Here is a 27,886-nt window from a genome sequence, read left to right as displayed (position 1 = left end):
GGGCCAGGGATGAATTGTGAAAGCATGGGGACCAATTAAAACCTGGTACAATTATGCCACCATGGAGGCCAAAAATCAAATGATTCATTGTGACATCAAGTGGCCTAAAAGGGCATGGGATGCATTGTGACACCACAGGGGTTAAGAGAAGCAAGGAACCATTGTGACCCAATGCAGGCTAACAATCTAATGATCCCTTGTGACACCAGGGGGCCTAAAATGGCCAGGGATGGATTGTAACAGCACGGGGACCAATAGAAGCAAGGATCTATTATGCCACCATGGAGGCCAAGAATCAAATGATTCATTGTGACATCAAGTGGCCTAAAAGGGCATGGGATGCATTGTGACACCACAGAGGTTAAGAGAAGCAAGGAACCATTATGACCCAATGCAGGCTAACAATCTAATGATCCCTTGTGGCACCAGGGGGTATAAAAAGTGCCAGGGATGAATTGTAACAGCACGGGGACCAATAGAAGCAAGGATCTATTATGCCACTGTGGAGGCCAAGAATCAAATGATTCATTGTGACATCAAGTGGCCTAAAAGGGCATGGGATGCATTGTGACACCACAGGGGTTCAGAGAAGCAAGGATCCATTGTGACCCAATGGAGGCTAATAATCCCAGGATCCCATTTGGCACCAGGGGGCGTAAAAGGGCCAGGGATGAATTGTGACAGCATGGGGACCAATAGAAACAAGGAACCATTATGACACCATGGAGGCCAAGAATCAAATGATTCATTGTGACATCAAGTGGCCTAAAATGGCATGGAATGCATTGTGACACCACAGAGGTTAAGAGAAGCAAGGAACCATTGTTACCCAATGCAGGCTAACAATCTAATGATCCCTTGTGGCACCAGGGGGTATAAAAAGGGCCAGGGATAAATTGTTACAGCACGGGGACCAATAGAAGCAAGGATCTATTATGTCACCATGGAGGCCAAGAATCAAATGATTCATTGTGACATCAAGTGGCCTAAAAGGGCATGGGATGCATTGTGACACCACAGAGGTTAAGAGAAGCAAGGAACCATTGTGACCCAATGCTTGCTAAAAATCTAATGATCCCTTGTGACACCAATGGGCATAAAATGACCAGGGATGGATTGTTACAGCACGGGGACCAATAGAAGCAAGGACCTATTATGCCACCATGGACGCCAAGAATCAAATGATTCATTGTGACATCAAGTGGCCTAAAAGGGCATGGGATGCATTGTGACACCACAGGGGTTAAGAGAAGCAAGGATCCATTGTGACCCAATGGAGGCTAATAATCCCAGGATCCCATTTGACACCAGGGGGCGTAAAAGGGCCAGGGATGAATTGTGACAGCATGGGGACCAATAGAAACAAGGAACCATTATGACACCATGGAGGCCAAGAATCAAATGATTCATTGTGACAACAAGTGGCCTAAAATGGCATGGAATGCATTGTGACACCACAGAGGTTAAGAGAAGCAAGGAACCATTGTTACCCAATGGAGGCTAACAATCTAATGATCCCTTGTGACACCAATGGGCCTAAAAGGGCCAGGGATGAATTGTGAAAGCATGGGGCCCAATTAAAACCTGGTACAATTATGCCACCATGGAGGCCAAAAATCAAATGATTCATTGTGACATCAAGTGGCCTAAAAGGGCATGGGATGCATTGCGACACCACAGGGGTTAAGAGAAGCAAGGAACCATTGTGACCCAAAGCAGGCTAACAATCTAATGATCCCTTGTGACACCAGGGGGCCTAAAATGGCCAGGGGTGGATTGTAACAGCACGGGGACCAATAGAAGCAAGGATCTATTATGCCACCATGGAGGCCAAGAATCAAATGATTCATTGTGACATCAAGTGGCCTAAAAGGGCATGGGATGCATTGTGACACCACAGAGGTTAAGAGAAGCAAGGAACCATTATGACCCAATGCAGGCTAACAATCTAATGATCCCTTGTGGCACCAGGGGGTATAAAAAGGGCCAGGGATGAATTGTAACAGCACGGGGACCAATAGTAGCAAGGATCTATTATGCCACTGTGGAGGCCAAAAATCAAATGATTCATTGTGACATCAAGTGGCCTAAAAGGGCATGGGATGCATTGTGACACCACAGGGGTTAAGAGAAGCAAGGATCCATTGTGACCCAATGGAGGCTAATAATCCCAGGATCCCATTTGACACCAGGGGGCGTAAAAGGGCCAGGGATGAATTGTGACAGCATGGGGCCCAATAGAAACAAGGAACCATTATGACACCATGGAGGCCAAGAATCAAATGATTCATTGTGACATCAAGTGGCCTAAAATGGCATGGGATGCATTGTGACACCACAGGGGTTAAGAGAAGCAAGGATCCATTGTGACCCAATGGAGGCTAATAATCCCAGGATCCCATTTGGCTCCAGGGGGCGTAAAAGGGCAGGGATGAATTGTGACAGCACGGGGACCAATAGAAACAAGGAACCATTATGACACCATGGAGGCCAAGAATCAAATGATTCATTGTGACATCAAGTGGCCTAAAATGGCATGGAATGCATCGTGACACCACAGAGGTTAAGACAAGCAAGGAACCATTGTTACCAAATGGAGGCTAACAATCTAATGGTCCCTTGTGACACCAATGGGCCTAAAAGGGCCAGGGATGAATTGTTACAGCACGGGGCCCAATTAAAACCTGGTACAATTATGCCATCATGGAGGCAAAAAATCAAATGATTCATTGTGACATCAAGTGGCCTAAAAGGGCATGGGATGAATTGTGACACCACAGAGGTTAAGAGAAGCAAGGAACCATTGTGACCCAATGCTTGCTAAAAATCTAATGATCCCTTGTGACACCAGGGGGCATAAAATGACCAGGGATGGATTGTTACAGCACGGGGACCAATAGAAGCAAGGACCTATTATGCCACCATGGACGCCAAGAATCAAATGATTCATTGTGACATCAAGTGGCCTAAAAGGGCATGGGATGCATTGTGACACCACAGGGGTTAAGAGAAGCAAGGATCCATTGTGACCCAATGGAGGCTAATAATCCCAGGATCCCATTTGGCACCAGGGGGCGTAAAAGGGCCAGGGATGAATTGTGACAGCATGGGGCCCAATAGAAACAAGGAACCATTATGACACCATGGAGGCCAAGAATCAAATGATTCATTGTGACAACAAGTGGCCTAAAATGGCATGGAATGCATTGTGACACCACAGAGGTTAAGAGAAGCAAGGAACCATTGTTACCCAATGGAGGCTAACAATCTAATGGTCCCTTGTGACACCAATGGGCCTAAAAGGGCCAGGGATGAATTGTGAAAGCATGGGGACCAATTAAAACCTGGTACAATTATGCCACCATGGAGGCCAAAAATCAAATGATTCATTGTGACATCAAGTGGCCTAAAAGGGCATGGGATGCATTGTGACACCACAGGGGTTAAGAGAAGCAAGGAACCATTGTGACCCAATGCAGGCTAACAATCTAATGATCCCTTGTGACACCAGGGGGCCTAAAATGGCCAGGGATGGATTGTAACAGCACGGGGACCAATAGAAGCAAGGATCTATTATGCCACCATGGAGGCCAAGAATCAAATGATTCATTGTGACATCAAGTGGCCTAAAAGGGCATGGGATGCATTGTGACACCACAGAGGTTAAGAGAAGCAAGGAACCATTATGACCCAATGCAGGCTAACAATCTAATGATCCCTTGTGGCACCAGGGGGTATAAAAAGTGCCAGGGATGAATTGTAACAGCACGGGGACCAATAGAAGCAAGGATCTATTATGCCACTGTGGAGGCCAAGAATCAAATGATTCATTGTGACATCAAGTGGCCTAAAAGGGCATGGGATGCATTGTGACACCACAGGGGTTCAGAGAAGCAAGGATCCATTGTGACCCAATGGAGGCTAATAATCCCAGGATCCCATTTGGCACCAGGGGGCGTAAAAGGGCCAGGGATGAATTGTGACAGCATGGGGACCAATAGAAACAAGGAACCATTATGACACCATGGAGGCCAAGAATCAAATGATTCATTGTGACATCAAGTGGCCTAAAATGGCATGGAATGCATTGTGACACCACAGAGGTTAAGAGAAGCAAGGAACCATTGTTACCCAATGGAGGCTAACAATCTAATGGTCCCTTGTGACACCAATGGGCCTAAAAGGGCCAGGGATGAATTGTGAAAGCATGGGGCCCAATTAAAACCTGGTACAATTATGACACCATGGAGGCCAAGAATCAAATGATTCATTGTGACATCAAGTGGCCTAAAAGGGCATGGGATGCATTGTGACACCACAGGGGTTAAGAGAAGCAAGGATCCATTGTGACCCAATGGAGGCTAATAATCCCAGGATCCCATTTGACACCAGGGGGCGTAAAAGGGCCAGGGATGAATTGTGACAGCATGGGGACCAATAGAAACAAGGAACCATTATGACACCATGAAGGCCAAGAATCAAATGGTTCATTGTAAGACCAAGTGGCCTAAAAGGCCTTGGAATGCATTGTGACACCACAGAGGTTAAGAGAAGCAAGGAACCATTGTGACCCAATGCAGGCTAACAATCTAATGATCCCTTGTGGCACCAGGGTGTATAAAAAGGGCCAGGGATTAATTGTTACAGCACGGGGACCAATAGAAGCAAGGATCTATTATGTCACCACGGAGGCCAAGAATCAAATAATTCATTGTGACATCAAGTGGCCTAAAAGGGCATGGGATGCATTGTGACACCACAGGGGTTAAGAGAAGCAAGGAACCATTGTGACCCAATGCAGGCTAACAATCTAATGATCCCTTGTGACACCAGGGGGCCTAAAATGGCCAGGGATGGATTGTTACAGCACGGGGACCAATAGAAGCAAGGATCTAATATGCCACCATGGACGCCAAGAATCAAATGATTCATTGTGACATCAAGTGGCCTAAAAGGGCATGGGATGCATTGTGACACCACAGGGGTTAAGAGAAGCAAGGATCCATTATGACCCAATGGAGGCTAATAATCCCAGGATCCCATTTGACACCAGGGGGCGTAAAAGGGCCAGGGATGAATTGTGACAGCATGGGGACCAATAGAAACAAGGAACCATTATGACACCATGGAGGCCAAGAATCAAATGATTCATTGTGACATCAAGTGGCCTAAAATGGCATGGAATGCATTGTGACACCACAGAGGTTAAGAGAAGCAAGGAAACATTGTTACCCAATGGAGGCTAACAATCTAATGGTCCCTTGTGACACCAATGGGCCTAAAAGGGCCAGGGATGAATTGTGAAAGCATGGGGCCCAATTAAAACCTGGTACAATTATGCCACCATGGAGGCCAAAAATCAAATGATTCATTGTGACATCAAGTGGCCTAAAAGGGCATGGGATGCATTGCGACACCACAGGGGTTAAGAGAAGCAAGGAACCATTGTGACCCAATGCAGGCTAACAATCTAATGATCCCTTGTGACACCAGGGGGCCTAAAATGGCCAGGGATGGATTGTTACAGCACGGGGACCAATAGAAGCAAGGATCTATTATGTCACCATGGAGGCCAAGAATCAAATGATTCATTGTGACATCAAGTGGCCTAAAAGTGCATGGGATGCATTGTGACACCACAGGGGTTAAGAGAAGCAAGGGTCCATTGTGACCCAATGGAGGCTAATAATCCCAGGATCCCATTTGACACCAGGGGTCGTAAAAGGGCCAGGGATGAATTGTGACAGCATGGGGACCAATAGAAACAAGGAACCATTATGACACCATGAAGGCCAAGAATCAAATGGTTCATTGTAAGACCAAGTGGCCTAAAAGGGCTAGGAATGCATTGTGACACCACAGAGGTTCAGAGAAGCAAGGAACCATTGTGACCCAATGCAGGCTAACAATCTAATGATCCCTTGTGGCACCAGGGGGTATAAAAAGGGCCAGGGATGAATTGTTACAGCATGGGGACCAATAGAAGCAAGGATCTATTATGTCACCATGGAGGCCAAGAATCAAATGATTCATTGTGACATCAAGTGGCCTAAAATGGCATGGAATGCATTGTGACACCACAGAGGTTAAGACAAGCAAGGAACCATTGTGACCCAATGGAGGCTAACAATCTAATGGTCCCTTGTGACACCATTGGGCCTAAAAGGGCCAGGGATGAATTGTAACAGCACGGGGAACAATAGAAGCAAGGACCTATTATGCCACCATGGACGCCAAGAATCAAATGATTCATTGTGACATCAAGTGGCCTAAAAGGGCATGGGATGCATTGTGACACCACAGGGGTTAAGAGAAGCAAGGATCCATTGTGACCCAATGGAGGCTAATAATCCCAGGATCCCATTTGGCACCAGGGGGCGTAAAAGGGCCAGGGATGAATTGTGACAGCATGGGGACCAATAGAAACAAGGAACCATTATGACACCATGGAGGCCAAGAATCAAATGATTCATTGTGACATCAAGTGGCCTAAAATGGCATGGAATGCATTGTGACACCACAGAGGTTAAGACAAGCAAGGAACCATTGTTACCCAATGGAGGCTAACAATCTAATGGTCCCTTGTAGCACCAGGGGGTATAAAAAGGGCCAGGGATGAATTGTGAAAGCATGGGGCCCAATTAAAACCTGGTACAATTATGCCACCATGGAGGCCAAAAATCAAATGATTCATTGTGACATCAAGTGGCCTAAAAGGGCATGGGATGCATTGCGACACCACAGGGGTTAAGAGAAGCAAGGAACCATTGTGACCCAATGCTTGGTAAAAATCTAATGATCCCTTGTGACACCAGGGGGCCTAAAATGGCCAGGGATGGATTGTTACAGCACGGGGACCAATAGAAGCAAGGATCTATTATGCCACCATGGAGGCCAAGAATCAAATGATTCATTGTGACATCAAGTGGCCTAAAAGGGCATGGGATGCATTGTGACACCACAGAGGTTAAGAGAAGCAAGGGACCATTATGACCCAATGCAGGCTAACAATATAATGATCCCTTGTGGCACCAGGGGATATAAAAGGGCCAGGGATGAATTGTTACAGCACGGGGACCAATAGAAGCAAGGATCTATTATGTCACCATGGAGGCCAAGAATCAAATGATTCATTGTGACATCAAGTGGCCTAAAAGGGCATGGGATGCATTGTGACACCACAGGGGTTAAGAGAAGCAAGGATCCATTGTGACCCAATGGAGGCTAATAATCCCAGGATCCCATTTGACACCAGGGGGCGTAAAAGGGCCAGGGATGAATTGTGACAGCATGGGGCCCAATAGAAACAAGGAACCATTATGACACCATGGAGGCCAAGAATCAAATGATTCATTGTGACATCAAGTGGCCTAAAATGGCATGGGATGCATTGTGACACCACAGGGGTTAAGAGAAGCAAGGATCCATTGTGACCCAATGGAGGCTAATAATCCCAGGATCCCATTTGGCACCAGGGGGCGTAAAAGGGCCAGGGATGAATTGTGACAGCATGGGGACCAATAGAAACAAGGAACCATTATGACACCATGGAGGCCAAGAATCAAATGATTCATTGTGACATCAAGTGGCCTAAAATGGCATGGAATGCATCGTGACACCACAGAGGTTAAGACAAGCAAGGAACCATTGTTACCCAATGGAGGCTAACAATCTAATGGTCCCTTGTGACACCAATGGGCCTAAAAGGGCCAGGGATGAATTGTGAAAGCATGGGGCCCAATTAAAACCTGGTACAATTATGCCACCATGGAGGCCAAAAATCAAATGATTCATTGTGACATCAAGTGGCCTAAAAGGGCATGGGATGCATTGTGACACCACAGGGGTTAAGAGAAGCAAGGAACCATTGTGACCCAATGCAGGCTAACAATCTAATGATCCCTTGTGACACCAGGGGGCCTAAAATGGCCAGGGATGGATTGTTACAGCACGGGGACCAATAGAAGCAAGGATCTATTATGCCACCATGGAGGCCAAGAATCAAATGATTCATTGTGACATCAAGTGGCCTAAAAGGGCATGGGATGCATTGTGACACCACAGGGGTTAAGAGAAGCAAGGAACCATTGTGACCCAATGGAGGCTAATAATCCCAGGATCCCATTTGACACCAGGGGGCGTAAAAGGGCCAGGGATGAATTGTGACAGCATGGGGCCCAATAGAAACAAGGAACCATTATGACACCATGGAGGCCAAGAATCAAATGATTCATTGTGACATCAAGTGGCCTAAAATGGCATGGAATGCATTGTGACACCACAGAGGTTAAGAGAAGCAAGGAACCATTGTTACCCAATGGAGGCTAACAATCTAATGGTCCCTTGTGACACCAATGGGCCTAAAAGGGCCAGGGATGAATTGTGAAAGCATGGGGCCCAATTAAAACCCGGTACAATTATGCCACCATGGAGGCCAAAAATCAAATGATTCATTGTGACATCAAGTGGCCTAAAAGGGCATGGGATGCATTGTGACACCACAGGGGTTAAGAGAAGCAAGGATCCATTGTGACCCAATGGAGGCTAATAATCCCAGGATCCCATTTGACACCAGGGGGCGTAAAAGGGCCAGGGATGAATTGTGACAGCATGGGGACCAATAGAAACAAGGAACCATTATGACACCATGAAGGCCAAGAATCAAATGGTTCATTGTAAGACCAAGTGGCCTAAAAGGGCTTGGAATGCATTGTGACACCACAGAGGTTAAGAGAAGCAAGGAACCATTGTGACCCAATGCAGGCTAACAATCTAATGATCCCTTGTGGCACCATGGGGTATAAAAAGGGCCAGGGATGAATTGTTACAGCACGGGGACCAATAGAAGCAAGGATCTATTATGTCACCATGGAGGCCAAGACTCAAATGATTCATTGTGACATCAAGTGCCCTAAAAGGGCATGGGATGCATTGTGACACCACAGGGGCTAAGAGAAGCAAGGAACCATTGTGACCCAATGGAGGCTAACAATCTAATGGTCCCTTGTGACACCAGGGGGCCTAAAAGGGCCAGGGATGAATTGTAACAGCACGGGGAACAATAGAAGCAAGGACCTATTATGCCACCATGGACGCCAAGAATCAAATGATTCATTGTGACATCAAGTGGCCTAAAAGGGCATGGGATGCATTGTGACACCACAGGGGTTAAGAGAAGCAAGGATCCATTGTGACCCAATGGAGGCTAATAATCCCAGGATCCCATTTGGCACCAGGGGGCGTAAAAGGGCCAGGGATGAATTGTGACAGCATGGGGCCCAATAGAAACAAGGAACCATTATGACACCATGGAGGCCAAGAATCAAATGATTCATTGTGACATCAAGTGGCCTAAAATGGCATGGGATGCATTGTGACACCACAGGGGTTAAGAGAAGCAAGGATCCATTGTGACCCAATGGAGGCTAATAATCCCAGGATCCCATTTGGCACCAGGGGGCGTAAAAGGGCCAGGGATGAATTGTGACAGCATGGGGACCAATAGAAACAAGGAACCATTATGACACCATGGAGGCCAAGAATCAAATGATTCATTGTGACATCAAGTGGCCTAAAATGGCATGGAATGCATCGTGACACCACAGAGGTTAAGACAAGCAAGGAACCATTGTTACCCAATGGAGGCTAACAATCTAATGGTCCCTTGTGACACCAATGGGCCTAAAAGAGCCAGGGATGAATTGTGAAAGCATGGGGCCCAATTAAAACCTGGTACAATTATGCCACCATGGAGGCCAAAAATCAAATGATTCATTGTGACATCAAGTGGCCTAAAAGGGCATGGGATGCATTGTGACACCACAGGGGTTAAGAGAAGCAAGGAACCATTGTGACCCAATGCAGGCTAACAATCTAATGATCCCTTGTGACACCAGGGGGCCTAAAATGGCCAGGGATGGATTGTTACAGCACGGGGACCAATAGAAGCAAGGATCTATTATGCCACCATGGAGGCCAAGAATCAAATGATTCATTGTGACATCAAGTGGCCTAAAAGGGCATGGGATGCATTGTGACACCACAGGGGTTAAGAGAAGCAAGGATCCATTGTGACCCAATGGAGGCTACTAATCCCAGGATCCCATTTGACACCAGGGGGCGTAAAAGGGCCAGGGATGAATTGTGACAGCATGGGGCCCAATAGAAACAAGGAACCATTATGACACCATGGAGGCCAAGAATCAAATGATTCATTGTGACATCAAGTGGCCTAAAATGGCATGGAATGCATTGTGACACCACAGAGGTTAAGAGAAGCAAGGAACCATTGTTACCCAATGGAGGCTAACAATCTAATGGTCCCTTGTGACACCAGGGGGCCTAAAAGGGCCAGGGATGAATTGTGAAAGCATGGGGCCCAATTAAAACCCGGTACAATTATGCCACCATGGAGGCCAAAAATCAAATGATTCATTGTGACATCAAGTGGCCTAAAAGGGCATGGGATGCATTGTGACACCACAGGGGTTAAGAGAAGCAAGGATCCATTGTGACCCAATGGAGGCTAATAATCCCAGGATCCCATTTGACACCAGGGGGCGTAAAAGGGCCAGGGATGAATTGTGACAGCATGGGGACCAATAGAAACAAGGAACCATTATGACACCATGAAGGCCAAGAAACAAATGGTTCATTGTAAGACCAAGTGGCCTAAAAGGGCTTGGAATGCATTGTGACACCACAGAGGTTAAGAGAAGCAAGGAACCATTGTGACCCAATGCAGGCTAACAATCTAATGATCCCTTGTGGCACCATGGGGTATAAAAAGGGCCAGGGATGAATTGTTACAGCACGGGGACCAATAGAAGCAAGGATCTATTATGTCACCATGGAGGCCAAGACTCAAATGATTGATTGTGACATCAAGTGGCCTAAAAGGGCATGGGATGCATTGTGACACCACAGGGGCTAAGAGAAGCAAGGAACCATTGTGACCCAATGGAGGCTAACAATCTAAGAATCCCTTGTGACACCAGGGGGCCTAAAATGGCCAGGGATGGATTGTTACAGCACGGGGACCAATAGAAGCAAGGATCTATTTTGCCACCATGGAGGCCAAGAATCAAATGATTCATTGTGACATCAAGTGGCCTAAAAGGGCATGGGATGCATTGTGACACCACAGGGGTTAAGAGAAGCAAGGATCCATTGTGACCCAATGGAGGCTAATAATCCCAGGATCCCATTTGACACCAGGGGGCTTAAAAGGGCCCTGGATGAATTGTGACAGCATGGGGACCAATGGAAGCAAGGATCTATTATGTCACCATGGAGGCCAAGAATCAAAAGATTCATTGTGACATCAAGTGGCCTAAAAGGGCATGGGATGCATTGTGACACCACAGAGGTTAAGAGAAGCAAGGAACCATTGTGACCCAATGCTTGCTAAAAATCTAATGATCCCTTGTGACACCAGGGGGCCTAAAATGGCCAGGGATGGATTGTTACAGCACGGGGACCAATAGAAGCAAGGATCTATTATGCCACCATGGAGGCCAAGAATCAAATGATTCATTGTGACATCAAGTGGCCTAAAAGGGCATGGGATGCATTGTGACACCACAGGGGTTAAGAGAATCAAGGATCCATTGTGACCCAATGGAGACTAATAATCCCAGGATCCCATTTGGCACCAGGGGGCGTAAAAGGGCCAGGGATGAATTGTGACAGCATGGGGACCAATAGAAACAAGGAACCATTATGACACCATGGAGGCCAAGAATCAAATGATTCATTGTGACATCAAGTGGCCTAAAATGGCATGGAATGCATTGTGACACCACAGAGGTTAAGAGAAGCAAGGAACCATTGTTACCCAATGGAGGCTAACAATCTAATGGTCCCTTGTGACACCAATGGGCCTAAAAGGGCCAGGGATGAATTGTGAAAGCATGGGGCCCAATTAAAACCTGGTACAATTATGCCACCATGGAGGCCAAAAATCAAATGATTCATTGTGACATCAAGTGGCCTAAAAGGGCATGGGATGCGTTGTGACACCACAGGGGTTAAGAGAAGCAAGGAACCATTGTGACCCAATGCAGGCTAACAATCTAATGATCCCTTGTGACACCAGGGGGCCTAAAATGGCCAGGGATGGATTGTAACAGCACGGGGACCAATAGAAGCAAGGATCTATTATGTCACCATGGAGGCCAAGAATCAAATGATTCATTGTGACATCAAGTGGCCTAAAAGGGCATGGGATGCATTGTGACACCACAGAGGTTAAGAGAAGCAAGGAACCATTATGACCCAATGCAGGCTAACAATCTAATGATCCCTTGTGGCACCAGGGGGTATAAAAAGGGCCAGGGATGAATTGTAACAGCACGGGGACCAATAGAAGCAAGGATCTATTATGTCACCATGGAGGCCAAGAATCAAATGATTCATTGTGACATCAAGTGGCCTAAAAGGGCATGGGATGCATTGTGACACCACAGGGGTTAAGGGAAGCAAGGATCCATTGTGACCCAATGGAGGCTAATAATCCCAGGATCCCATTTGACACCAGGGGGCGTAAAAGGGCCAGGGATGAATTGTGACAGCATGGGGCCCAATAGAAACAAGGAACCATTATGACACCATGGAGGCCAAGAATCAAATGATTCATTGTGACATCGAGTGGCCTAAAATGGCATGGGATGCATTGTGACACCACAGGGGTTAAGAGAAGCAAGGATCCATTGTGACCCAATGGAGGCTAATAATCCCAGGATCCCATTTGGCACCAGGGGGCGTAAAAGGGCCAGGGATGAATTGTGACACCACGGGGACCAATAGAAACAAGGAACCATTATGACACCATGGAGGCCAAGAATCAAATGATTCATTGTGACATCAAGTGGCCTAAAAGTGCATGGAATGCATCGTGACACCACAGAGGTTAAGACAAGCAAGGAACCATTGTTACCAAATGGAGGCTAACAATCTAATGGTCCCTTGTGACACCAATGGGCCTAAAAGGGCCAGGGATGAATTGTGAAAGCATGGGGCCCAATTAAAACCTGGTACAATTATGCCACCATGGAGGCCAAAAATCAAATGATTCATTGTGACATCAAGTGGCCTAAAAGGGCATGGGATGCATTGTGACACCAAAGGGGTTAAGAGAAGCAAGGAACCATTGTGACCCAATGCAGGCTAACAATCTAATGATCCCTTGTGACACCAGGGGGCCTAAAATGGCCAGGGATGGATTGTTACAGCACGGGGACCAATAGAAGCAAGGATCTATTATGCCACCATGGAGGCCAAGAATCAAATGATTCATTGTGACATCAAGTGGCCTAAAAGGGCATGGGATGCATTGTGACACCACAGGGGTTAAGAGAAGCAAGGATCCATTGTGACCCAATGGAGGCTAATAATCCCAGGATCCCATTTGACACCAGGGGTCGTAAAAGGGCCAGGGATGAATTGTGACAGCATGGGGCCCAATAGAAACAAGGAACCATTATGACACCATGGAGGCCAAGAATCAAATGATTCATTGTGACATCAAGTGGCCTAAAACGGCATGGAATGCATTGTGACACCACAGAGGTTAAGAGAAGCAAGGAACCATTGTTACCCAATGGAGGCTAACAATCTAATGGTCCCTTGTGACACCAATGGGCCTAAAAGGGCCAGGGATGAATTGTGAAAGCATGGGGCCCAATTAAAACCCGGTACAATTATGCCACCATGGAGGCCAAAAATCAAATGATTCATTGTGACATCAAGTGGCCTAAAAGGGCATGGGATGCATTGTGACACCACAGGGGTTAAGAGAAGCAAGGATCCATTGTGACCCAATGGAGGCTAATAATCCCAGGATCCCATTTGACACCAGGGGGCGTAAAAGGGCCAGGGATGAATTGTGAAAGCATGGGGACCAATAGAAACAAGGAACCATTATGACACCATGAAGGCCAAGAATCAAATGATTCATTGTGACAACAAGCGGCCTAAAAGGGCTTGGAATGCATTGTGACACCACAGAGGTTAAGAGAAGCAAGGAACCATTGTGACCCAATGCAGGCTAACAATCTAATGATCCCTTGTGGCACCATGGGGTATAAAAAGGGCCAGGGATGAATTGTTACAGCACGGGGAGCAATAGAAGCAAGGATCTATTATGTCACCATGGAGGCCAAGACTCAAATGATTCATTGTGACATCAAGTGGCCTAAAAGGGCATGGGATGCATTGTGACACCACAGGGGCTAAGAGAAGCAAGGAACCATTGTGACCCAATGCTTGCTAAAAATCTAATGATCCCTTGTGACACCAGGGGGCCTAAAATGGCCAGGGATGAATTGTTACAGCACGGGGACCAATAGAAGCAAGGATCTATTATGTCACCATGGAGGCCAAGACTCAAATGATTCATTGTGACATCAAGTGGCCTAAAAGGGCATGGGATGCATTGTGACACCACAGGGGCTAAGAGAAGCAAGGAACCATTGTGACCCAATGCAGGCTAACAATCTAATGATCCCTTGTGACACCAGGGGGCCTAAAATGGCCAGGGATGGATTGTTACAGCACGGGGACCAATAGAAGCAAGGATCTATTTTGCCACCATGGAGGCCAAGAATCAAATGATTCATTGTGACATCAAGTGGCCTAAAAGGGCATGGGATGCATTGTGACACCACAGGGGTTAAGAGAAGCAAGGATCCATTGTGACCCAATGGAGGCTAATAATCCCAGGATCCCATTTGGCACCAGGGGGCGTAAAAGGGCCAGGGATGAATTGTGACAGCATGGGGACCAATAGAAACAAGGAACCATTATGACACCATGAAGGCCAAGAATCAAATGGTTCATTGTAAGACCAAGTGGCCTAAAAGGGCTTGGAATGCATTGTGACACCACAGAGGTTAAGAGAAGCAAGGAACCATTGTGACCCAATGCAGGCTAACAATCTAATGATCCCTTGTGGCACCAGGGGCTATAAAAAGGGCCAGGGATGAATTGTTACAGCACGGGGACCAATAGAAGCAAGGATCTATTATGTCACCATGGAGGCCAAGAATCAAATGATTCATTGTGACATCAAGTGGCCTAAAAGGGCATGGGATGCATTGTGACACCACAGGGGTTAAGAGAAGCAAGGATCCATTGTGACCCAATGGAGGCTAATAATCCCAGGATCCCATTTGGCACCAGGGGGCGTAAAAGGGCCAGGGATGAATTGTGACAGCATGGGGACCAATAGAAACAAGGAACCATTATGCCACCATGGAGGCCAAGAATCAAATGATTCATTGTGACAACAAGTGGCCTAAAATGGCATGGAATGCATTGTGACACCACAGAGGTTAAGAGAAGCAAGGAACCATTGTTACCCAATGGAGGCTAAAAATCTAATGGTCCCTTGTGACACCAATGGGCCTAAAAGGGCCAGGGATGAATTGTGAAAGCATGGGGCCCAATTAAAACCTGGTACAATTATGCCACCATGGAGGCCAAAAATCAAATGATTCATTGTGACATCAAGTGGCCTAAAAGGGCATGGGATGCATTGCGACACCACAGGGGTTAAGAGAAGCAAGGAACCATTGTGACCCAATGCAGGCTAACAATCTAATGATCCCTTGTGACACCAGGGGGCCTAAAATGGCCAGGGATGGATTGTAACAGCACGGGGACCAATAGAAGCAAGGATCTATTATGCCACCATGGAGGTCAAGAATCAAATGATTCATTGTGACATCAAGTGGCCTAAAAGGGCATGGGATGCATTGTGACACCACAGAGGTTAAGAGAAGCAAGGAACCATTATGACCCAATGCAGGCTAACAATCTAATGATCCCTTGTGGCACCAGGGGGTATAAAAAGGGCCAGGGATGAACTGTTACAGCACGGGGACCAATAGAAGCAAGGATCTATTATGTCACCATGGAGGCCAAGAATCAAATGATTCATTGTGACATCAAGTGGCCTAAAAGGGCATGGGATGCATTGTGACACCACAGGGGTTAAGAGAAACAAGGAACCATTGTGACCCAATGCTTGCTAAAAATCTAATGATCCCTTGTGACACCAGGGGGCCTAAAATGGCCAGGGATGGATTGTAACAGCACGGGGACCAATGGAAGCAAGGATCTATTATGCCACCATGGACGCCAAGAATCAAATGATTCATTGTGACATCAAGTGGCCTAAAAGGGCATGGGATGCATTGTGACACCACAGGGGTTAAGAGAAGCAAGGATCCATTGTGACCCAATGGAGGCTAATAATCCCAGGATCCCATTTGGCACCAGGGGGCGTAAAAGGGCCAGGGATGAATTGTGACAGCACGGGGACCAATAGAAACAAGGAACCATTATGACACCATGGAGGCCAAGAATCAAATGATTCATTGTGACATCAAGTGGCCTAAAAGTGCATGGAATGCATCGTGACACCACAGAGGTTAAGACAAGCAAGGAACCATTGTTACCAAATGGAGGCTAACAATCTAATGGTCCCTTGTGACACCAATGGGCCTAAAAGGGCCAGGGATGAATTGTGAAAGCATGGGGCCCAATTAAAACCTGGTACAATTATGCCACCATGGAGGCCAAAAATCAAATGATTCATTGTGACATCAAGTGGCCTAAAAGGGCATGGGATGCATTGTGACACCAAAGGGGTTAAGAGAAGCAAGGAACCATTGTGACCCAATGCAGGCTAACAATCTAATGATCCCTTGTGACACCAGGGGGCCTAAAATGGCCAGGGATGGATTGTTACAGCACGGGGACCAATAGAAGCAAGGATCTATTATGCCACCATGGAGGCCAAGAATCAAATGATTCATTGTGACATCAAGTGGCCTAAAAGGGCATGGGATGCATTGTGACACCACAGGGGTTAAGAGAAGCAAGGATCCATTGTGACCCAATGGAGGCTAATAATCCCAGGATCCCATTTGACACCAGGGGTCGTAAAAGGGCCAGGGATGAATTGTGACAGCATGGGGCCCAATAGAAACAAGGAACCATTATGACACCATGGAGGCCAAGAATCAAATGATTCATTGTGACATCAAGTGGCCTAAAACGGCATGGAATGCATTGTGACACCACAGAGGTTAAGAGAAGCAAGGAACCATTGTTACCCAATGGAGGCTAACAATCTAATGGTCCCTTGTGACACCAATGGGCCTAAAAGGGCCAGGGATGAATTGTGAAAGCATGGGGCCCAATTAAAACCCGGTACAATTATGCCACCATGGAGGCCAAGAATCAAATGATTCATTGTGACATCAAGTGGCCTAAAAGGGCATGGGATGCATTGTGACACCACAGGGGTTAAGAGAAGCAAGGATCCATTGTGACCCAATGGAGGCTAATAATCCCAGGATCCCATTTGACACCAGGGGGCGTAAAAGGGCCAGGGATGAATTGTGAAAGCATGGGGACCAATAGAAACAAGGAAACATTATGACACCATGAAGGCCAAGAATCAAATGATTCATTGTGACAACAAGTGGCCTAAAAGGGCTTGGAATGCATTGTGACACCACAGAGGTTAAGAGAAGCAAGGAACCATTGTGACCCAATGCAGGCTAACAATCTAATGATCCCTGGTGGCACCATGGGGTATAAAAAGGGCCAGGGATGAATTGTTACAGCACGGGGAGCAATAGAAGCAAGGATCTATTATGTCACCATGGAGGCCAAGACTCAAATGATTCATTGTGACATCAAGTGGCCTAAAAGGGCATGGGATGCATTGTGACACCACAGGGGCTAAGAGAAGCAAGGAACCATTGTGACCCAATGCTTGCTAAAAATCTAATGATCCCTTGTGACACCAGGGGGCCTAAAATGGCCAGGGATGAATTGTTACAGCACGGGGACCAATAGAAGCAAGGATCTATTATGTCACCATGGAGGCCAAGACTCAAATGATTCATTGTGACATCAAGTGGCCTAAAAGGGCATGGGATGCATTGTGACACCACAGGGGCTAAGAGAAGCAAGGAACCATTGTGACCCAATGCAGGCTAACAATCTAATGATCCCTTGTGACACCAGGGGGCCTAAAATGGCCAGGGATGGATTGTTACAGCACGGGGACCAATAGAAGCAAGGATCTATTTTGCCACCATGGAGGCCAAGAATCAAATGATTCATTGTGACATCAAGTGGCCTAAAAGGGCATGGGATGCATTGTGACACCACAGGGGTTAAGAGAAGCAAGGATCCATTGTGACCCAATGGAGGCTAATAATCCCAGGATCCCATTTGGCACCAGGGGGCGTAAAAGGGCCAGGGATGAATTGTGACAGCATGGGGACCAATAGAAACAAGGAACCATTATGACACCATGAAGGCCAAGAATCAAATGGTTCATTGTAAGACCAAGTGGCCTAAAAGGGCTTGGAATGCATTGTGACACCACAGAGGTTAAGAGAAGCAAGGAACCATTGTGACCCAATGCAGGCTAACAATCTAATGATCCCTTGTGGCACCAGGGGCTATAAAAAGGGCCAGGGATGAATTGTTACAGCACGGGGACCAATAGAAGCAAGGATCTATTATGTCACCATGGAGGCCAAGAATCAAATGATTCATTGTGACATCAAGTGGCCTAAAAGGGCATGGGATGCATTGTGACACCACAGGGGTTAAGAGAAGCAAGGATCCATTGTGACCCAATGGAGGCTAATAATCCCAGGATCCCATTTGGCACCAGGGGGCGTAAAAGGGCCAGGGATGAATTGTGACAGCATGGGGACCAATAGAAACAAGGAACCATTATGACACCATGGAGGCCAAGAATCAAATGATTCATTGTGACATCAAGTGGCCTAAAATGGCATGGAATGCATTGTGACACCACAGAGGTTAAGAGAAGCAAGGAACCATTGTTACCCAATGGAGGCTAACAATCTAATGGTCCCTTGTGACACCAATGGGCCTAAAAGGGCCAGGGATGAATTGTGAAAGCATGGGGCCCAATTAAAACCTGGTACAATTATGCCACCATGGAGGCCAAAAATCAAATGATTCATTGTGACATCAAGTGGCCTAAAAGGGCATGGGATGCATTGCGACACCACAGGGGTTAAGAGAAGCAAGGAACCATTGTGACCCAATGCAGGCTAACAATCTAATGATCCCTTGTGACACCAGGGGGCCTAAAATGGCCAGGGATGGATTGTAACAGCACGGGGACCAATAGAAGCAAGGATCTATTATGCCACCATGGAGGCCAAGAATCAAATGATTCATTGTGACATCAAGTGGCCTAAAAGGGCATGGGATGCATTGTGACACCACAGAGGTTAAGAGAAGCAAGGAACCATTATGACCCAATGCAGGCTAACAATCTAATGATCCCTTGTGGCACCAGGGGGTATAAAAAGGGCCTGGGATGAATTGTTACCGCACGGGGACCAATAGAAGCAAGGATCTATTATGTCACCATGGAGGCCAAGAATCAAATGATTCATTGTGACATCAAGTGGCCTAAAAGGGCATGGGATGCATTGTGACACCACAGGGGCTAAGAGAAGCAAGGAACCATTGTGACCCAATGCAGGCTAACAATCTAATGATCCCTTGTGACACCAGGGGGCCTAAAATGGCCAGGGATGGATTGTTACAGCACGGGGACCAATAGAAGCAAGGATCTATTTTGCCACCATGGAGGCCAAGAATCAAATGATTCATTGTGACATCAAGTGGCCTAAAAGGGCATGGGATGCATTGTGACACCACAGGGGTTAAGAGAAGCAAGGATCCATTGTGACCCAATGGAGGCTAATAATCCCAGGATCCCATTTGGCACCAGGGGGCGTAAAAGGGCCAGGGATGAATTGTGACAGCATGGGGACCAATAGAAACAAGGAACCATTATGACACCATGAAGGCCAAGAATCAAATGGTTCATTGTAAGACCAAGTGGCCTAAAAGGGCTTGGAATGCATTGTGACACCACAGAGGTTAAGAGAAGCAAGGAACCATTGTGACCCAATGCAGGCTAACAATCTAATGATCCCTTGTGGCACCAGGGGCTATAAAAAGGGCCAGGGATGAATTGTTACAGCACGGGGACCAATAGAAGCAAGGATCTATTATGTCACCATGGAGGCCAAGAATCAAATGATTCATTGTGACATCAAGTGGCCTAAAAGGGCATGGGATGCATTGTGACACCACAGGGGTTAAGAGAAGCAAGGATCCATTGTGACCCAATGGAGGCTAATAATCCCAGGATCCCATTTGGCACCAGGGGGCGTAAAAGGGCCAGGGATGAATTGTGACAGCATGGGGACCAATAGAAACAAGGAACCATTATGACACCATGGAGGCCAAGAATCAAATGATTCATTGTGACAACAAGTGGCCTAAAATGGCATGGAATGCATTGTGACACCACAGAGGTTAAGAGAAGCAAGGAACCATTGTTACCCAATGGAGGCTAACAATCTAATGGTCCCTTGTGACACCAATGGGCCTAAAAGGGCCAGGGATGAATTGTGAAAGCATGGGGCCCAATTAAAACCTGGTACAATTATGCCACCATGGAGGCCAAAAATCAAATGATTCATTGTGACATCAAGTGGCCTAAAAGGGCATGGGATGCATTGCGACACCACAGGGGTTAAGAGAAGCAAGGAACCATTGTGACCCAATGCAGGCTAACAATCTAATGATCCCTTGTGACACCAGGGGGCCTAAAATGGCCAGGGATGGATTGTAACAGCACGGGGACCAATAGAAGCAAGGATCTATTATGCCACCATGGAGGCCAAGAATCAAATGATTCATTGTGACATCAAGTGGCCTAAAAGGGCATGGGATGCATTGTGACACCACAGAGGTTAAGAGAAGCAAGGAACCATTATGACCCAATGCAGGCTAACAATCTAATGATCCCTTGTGGCACCAGGGGGTATAAAAAGGGCCAGGGATGAATTGTTACAGCACGGGGACCAATAGAAGCAAGGATCTATTATGTCACCATGGAGGCCAAGAATCAAATGATTCATTGTGACATCAAGTGGCCTAAAAGGGCATGGGATGCATTGTGACACCACAGAGGTTAAGAGAAGCAAGGAACCATTGTGACCCAATGCTTGCTAAAAATCTAATGATCCCTTGTGACACCAGGGGGCCTAAAATGGCCAGGGATGTATTGTAACAGCACAGGGACCAATGGAAGCAAGGATCTATTATGCCACCATGGACGCCAAGAATCAAATGATTCATTGTGACATCAAGTGGCCTAAAAGGGCATGGGATGCATTGTGACACCGCAGAGGTTAAGAGAAGCAAGGAACCATTGTTACCAAATGGAGGCTAACAATCTAATGGTCTCTTGTGACACCAATGGGCCTAAAAGGGCCAGGGATGAATTGTGAAAGCATGGGGCCCAATTAAAACCTGGTACAATTATGCCACCATGGAGGCCAAAAATCAAATGATTCATTGTGACATCAAGTGGCCTAAAAGGGCATGGGATGCATTGCGACACCACAGTGGTTAAGAGAAGCAAGGAACCATTGTGACCCAAAGCAGGCTAACAATCTAATGATCCCTTGTGACACCAGGGGGCCTAAAATGGCCAGGGATGGATTGTTACAGCACGGGGACCAATAGAAGCAAGGATCTATTATGCCACCATGGAGGCCAAGAATCAAATGATTCATTGTGACATCAAGTGGCCTAAAAGGGCATGGGATGCATTGTGACACCACAGAGGTTAAGAGAAGCAAGGAACCATTATGACCCAAAGCAGGCTAACAATCTAATGATCCCTTGTGGCACCAGGGGGTATAAAAAGGGCCAGGGATGGATTGTAACAGCACGGGGACCAATAGAAGCAAGGATCTAATATGTCACCATGGAGGCCAAGAATCAAATGATTCATTGTGACATCATGTGGCCTAAAAGGGCATGGGATGCATTGTGACACCACAGGGGTTAAGAGAAGCAAGGATCCATTGTGACCCAATGGAGGCTAATATTCCCAGCATCCCATTTGACACCAGGGGGCGTAAAAGGGCCAGGGATGAATTGTGACAGCATGGGGCCCAATAGAAACAAGGAACCATTATGACACCATGGAGGCCAAGAATCAAATGATTCATTGTGACATCAAGTGGCCTAAAATGGCATGGGATGCATTGTGACACCACAGGGGTTAAGAGAAGCAAGGATCCATTGTGACCCAATGGAGGCTAATAATCCCAGGATCCCATTTGGCACCAGGGGGCGTAAAAGGGCCAGGGATGAATTGTGACAGCATGGGGACCAATAGAAACAAGGAACCATTATGACACCATGGAGGCCAAGAATCAAATGATTCATTGTGACATCAAGTGGCCTAAAATGGCATGGAATGCATCGTGACACCACAGAGGTTAAGACAAGCAAGGAACCATTGTTACCCAATGGAGGCTAACAATTTAATGGTCCCTTGTGACACCAATGGGCCTAAAAGGGCCAGGGATGAATTGTGAAAGCATGGGGCCCAATTAAAACCTGGAAAATAATGCCAACATGGAGGCCAAAAATCAAATGATTCATTGTGACATCAAGTGGCCTAAAAGGGCATGGGATGCATTGTGACACCACAGGGGTTAAGAGAAGCAAGGAACCATTGTGACCCAATGCAGGCTAACAATCTAATGATCCCTTGTGACACCAGGGGGCCTAAAAGGGCCAGGGATGGATTGTTACAGCACGGGGACCAATAGAAGCAAGGATCTATTATGTCACCATGGAGGCCAAGAATCAAATGATTCATTGTGACATCAAGTGGCCTAAAAGGGCATGGGATGCATTGTGACACCACAGGGGTTAAGAGAAGCAAGGATCCATTGTGACCCAATGGAGGCTAATAATCCCAGGATCCCATTTGACACCAGGGGGCGTAAAAGGGCCAGGGATGAATTGTGACAGCATGGGGCCCAATAGAAACAAGGAACCATTATGACACCATGGAGGCCAAGAATCAAATGATTCATTGTGACATCAAGTGGCCTAAAATGGCATGGAATGGATTGTGACACCACAGAGGTTAAGAGAAGCAAGGAACCATTGTTACCCAATGGAGGCTAACAATCTAATGGTCCCTTGTGACACCAATGGGCCTAAAAGGGCCAGGGATGAATTGTGAAAGCATGGGGCCCAATTAAAACCTGGTACAATTATGCCACCATGGAGGCCAAGAATCAAATGATTCATTGTGACATCAAGTGGCCTAAAAGGGCATGGGATGCATTGTGACACCACAGGGGTTAAGAGAAGCAAGGATCCATTGTGTCCCAATGGAGGCTAATAATCCCAGGATCCCATTTGACACCAGGGGGCGTAAAAGGGCCAGGGATGAATTGTGACAGCATGGGGACCAATAGAAACAAGGAACCATTATGACACCATGAAGGCCAAGAATCAAATTGTTCATTGTAAGACCAAGTGGCCTAAAAGGGCTTGGAATGCATTGTGACACCACAGAGGTTAAGAGAAGCAAGGAACCATTGTGACCCAATGCAGGCTAACAATCTAATGATCCCTTGTGGCACCATGCGGTATAAAAAGGGCCAGGGATGAATTGTTAGAGCACGGGGACCAATAGAAGCAAGGATCTATTATGTCACCATGGAGGCCAAGAATCAAATGATTCATTGTGACATCAAGTGGCCTAAAAGGGCATGGGATGCATTGTGACACCACAGGGGTTAAGAGAAGCAAGGATCCATTGTGCCCCAATGGAGGCTAATAATCCCAGGATCCCATTTGACACCAGGGGGCGTAAAAGGGCCAGGGATGAATTGTGACAGCATGGGGACCAATAGAAACAAGGAACCATTATGACACCATGAAGGCCAAGAATCAAATTGTTCATTGTAAGACCAAGTGGCCTAAAAGGGCTTGGAATGCATTGTGACACCACAGAGGTTAAGAGAAGCAAGGAACCATTGTGACCCAATGCAGGCTAACAATCTAATGATCCCTTGTGGCACCATGGGGTATAAAAAGGGCCAGGGATGAATTGTTACAGCACGGGGACCAATAGAAGCAAGGATCTATTATGTCACCATGGAGGCCAAGAATCAAATGATTCATTGTGAAATCAAGTGGCCTAAAAGGGCATGGGATGCATTGTGACACCACAGGGGTTAAGAGAAGCAAGGAACCATTGTGACCCAATGCAGGGTAACAATCTAATGATCCATTGTGACACCAGGGGTTGCAATAGGGCCAGGGATGAATTGTTACAGCACGGGGACCAATAGAAGCAAGGATCTATTATGCCACCATGGAGGCCAAGAATCAAATGATTCATTGTGACATCAAGTGGCCTAAAAGGGCATGGGATGCATTGTGACACCACAGGGGTTCAGAGAAGCAAGTATCCATTGTGACCCAATGGAGGCTAATAATCCCAGGATCCCATTTGACACCAGGGGGCGTAAAAGGGCCAGGGATGAATTGTGACAGCATGGGGACCAATAGAAACAAGGAACCATTATGACACCATGAAGGCCAAGAATCAAATGGTTCATTGTAAGACCAAGTGGCCTAAAAGGTCTTGGAATGCATTGTGACACCACAGAGGTAAAGAGAAGCAAGGAACCATTGTGACCCAATGCAGGCTAACAATCTAATGATCCCTTGTGGCACCAGGGGCTATAAAAAGGGGCAGGGATGAATTGTTACAGCACGGGGACCAATAGAAGCAAGGGTCTATTATGTCACCATGGAGGCCAAGAATCAAATGATTCATTGTGACATCAAGTGGCCTAAAAGGGCATGGGATGCATTGTGACACCACAGAGGTTAAGAGAAGCAAGGAACCATTGTGACCCAATGCTTGCTAAAAATCTAATGATCCCTTGTGACACCAGGGGGCCTAAAATGGCCAGGGAAGGATTGTTACAGCACGGGGACCAATAGAAGCAAGGATCTATTATGCCACCATGGAGGCCAAGAATCAAATGATTCATTGTGACATCAAGTGGCCTAAAAGGGCATGGGATGCATTGTGACACCACAGGGGTTAAGAGAAGCAAGGAACCATTGTGACCCAATGCAGGCTAATAATCCCAGGATCCCATTTGTCACCAGGGGGCGTAAAATGGCCAGGGATGAATTGTGACAGCATGGGGACCAATAGAAACAAGGAACCATTATGACACCATGGAGGCCAAGAATCAAATGATTCATTGTGACATCAAGTGGCCTAAAATGGCATGGAATGCATTGTGACACCACAGAGGTTAAGAGAAGCAAGGAACCATTGTTACCCAATGGAGCCTAACAATCTAATGGTCTCTTGTGACACCAATGGGCCTAAAAGGGCCAGGGATGAATTGTGAAAGCATGGGGCCCAATTAAAACCTGGTAAAATTATGCCACCATGGAGGCCAAGAATCAAATGATTCATTGTGACATCAAGTGGCCTAAAAGGGCATGGGATGCATTGTGACACCACAGGGGTCAAGAGAAGCAAGGAACCATTGTGACCCAATGCAGGCTAACAATCTAATGATCCCTTGTGGCACCAGGGGGTATAAAAAGGGCCAGGGATGAATTGTAACAGCACGGGGACCAATAGAAGCAAGGATCTATTATGTCACCACGGAGGCCAAAATCAAATGATTCATTGTGACATCAAGTGGCCTAAAAGGGCATGGGATGCATTGTGACACCACAGGGGTTAAGAGAAGCAAGGATCCATTGTGACCCAATGGAGGCTAATAATCCCAAGATCCCATTTGACACCAGGGGGCGTAAAAGGGCCAGGGATGAATTGTGACAGCATCGGGCCCAATAGAAACAAGGAACCATTATGACACCATGGAGGCCAAGAATCAAATGATTCATTGTGACATCAAGTGGCCTAATATGGCATGGAATGCATTGTGACACCACAGAGGTTAAGAGAAGCAAGGATCCATTGTGACCCAATGGAGGCTAACAATCTAATGGTCCCTTGTGACACCAATGGGTCTAAAAGGGCCAGGGATGAATTGTGAAAGCATGGGGCCCAATTAAAACCTGGTACAATTATGCCACCATGGAGGCCAAGACTCAAATGATTCATTGTGACATCCAGTGGCCTAAAAGGGCATGGGATGCATTGTGACACCACAGGGGTTAAGAGAAGCAAGGATCCATTGTGACCCAATGGAGGCTAATAATCCCAGGATCCCATTTGACACCAGGGGGCGTAAAAGGGCCAGGGATGAATTGTGACAGCATGGGGACCAATAGAAACAAGGAACCATTATGACACCATGAAAGCCAAGAATCAAATGGTTCATTGTAAGACCAAGTGGCCTAAAAGGGTATGGGATGCATTGTGACACCACAGAGGTTAAGAGAAGCAAGGAACCATTGTGACCCAATGCAGGCTAACAATCTAATGATCCCTTGTGGCACCAGGGGCTATAAAAAGGGCCAGGGATGAATTGTTACAGCACGGGGACCAATAGAAGCAAGGATCTATTATGTCACCATGGAGGCCAAGAATCAAATGATTCATTGTGACATCAAGTGGCCTAAAAGGGCATGGGATGCATTGTGACACCACAGAGGTTAAGAGAAGCAAGGAACCATTGTGACCCAATGCTTGCTAAAAATCTAATGATCCCTTGTGACACCAGGGGGCCTAAAATGGCCAGGGATGGATTGTTACAGCACGGGGACCAATAGAAGCAAGGATCTATTATGCCACCATGGAGGCCAAGAATCAAATGATTCATTGTGACATCAAGTGGCCTAAAAGGGCATGGGATGCATTGTGACACCACAGGGGTTAAGAGAAGCAAGGATCCATTGTGACCCAATGCAGGCTAATAATCCCAGGATCCCATTTGGCACCAGGGGGCGTAAAAGGGCCAGGGATGAATTGTGACAGCATGGGGACCAATAGAAACAAGGAACCATTATGACACCATGGAGGCCAAGAATCAAATGATTCATTGTGACATCAAGTGGCCTAAAATGGCATGGAATGCATTGTGACACCACAGAGGTTAAGACAAGCAAGGAACCATTGTTACCCAATGGAGGCTAACAATCTAATGGTTCCTTGTGACACCAATGGGCCTAAAAGGGCCAGGGATGAATTGTTACAGCACGGGGCCCAATTAAAACCTGGTAAAATTATGCCACCATGGAGGCCAAAAATCAAATGATTCATTGTGACATCCAGTGGCCTAAAAGGGCATGGGATGCATTGTGACACCACAGGGGTTAAGAGAAGCAAGGAACCATTGTGACCCAAAGCAGGCTAACAATCTAATGATCCCTTGTGACACCAGGGGGCCTAAAATGGCCAGGGATGGATTGTTACAGCACGGGGACCAATAGAAGCAAGGATCTATTATGCCACCATGGAGGCCAAGAATCAAATGATTCATTGTGACATCAAGTGGCCTAAAAGGGCATGGGATGCATTGTGACACCACAGGGGTTAAGAGAAGCAAGGATCCATTGTGACCCAATGGAGGCTAATAATCCCAGGATCCCATTTGACACCAGGGGGCGTAAAAGGGCCAGGGATGAATTGTGACAGCATGGGGCCCAATAGAAACAAGGAACCATTATGACACCATGGAGGCCAAGAATCAAATGATTCATTGTGACATCAAGTGGCCTAATATGGCATGGAATGCATTGTGACACCACAGAGGTTAAGAGAAGCAAGGAACCATTGTTACCCAATGGAGGCTAACAATCTAATGGTCCCTTGTGACACCAATGGGCCTAAAAGGGCCAGGGATGAATTGTGAAAGCATGGGGCCCAATTAAAACCTGGTACAATTATGCCACCATGGAGGCCAAAAATCAAATGATTCATTGTGACATCAAGTGGCCTAAAAGGGCATGGGATGCATTGTGACACCACAGGGGTTAA

Source organism: Cinclus cinclus, chromosome 28 (genome assembly GCF_963662255.1).
Source record: "Cinclus cinclus chromosome 28, bCinCin1.1, whole genome shotgun sequence".
NCBI classification, from domain to species: Eukaryota; Metazoa; Chordata; class Aves; order Passeriformes; family Cinclidae; genus Cinclus; species Cinclus cinclus.
Note: the sequence above shows the minus strand (reverse complement) of the source record.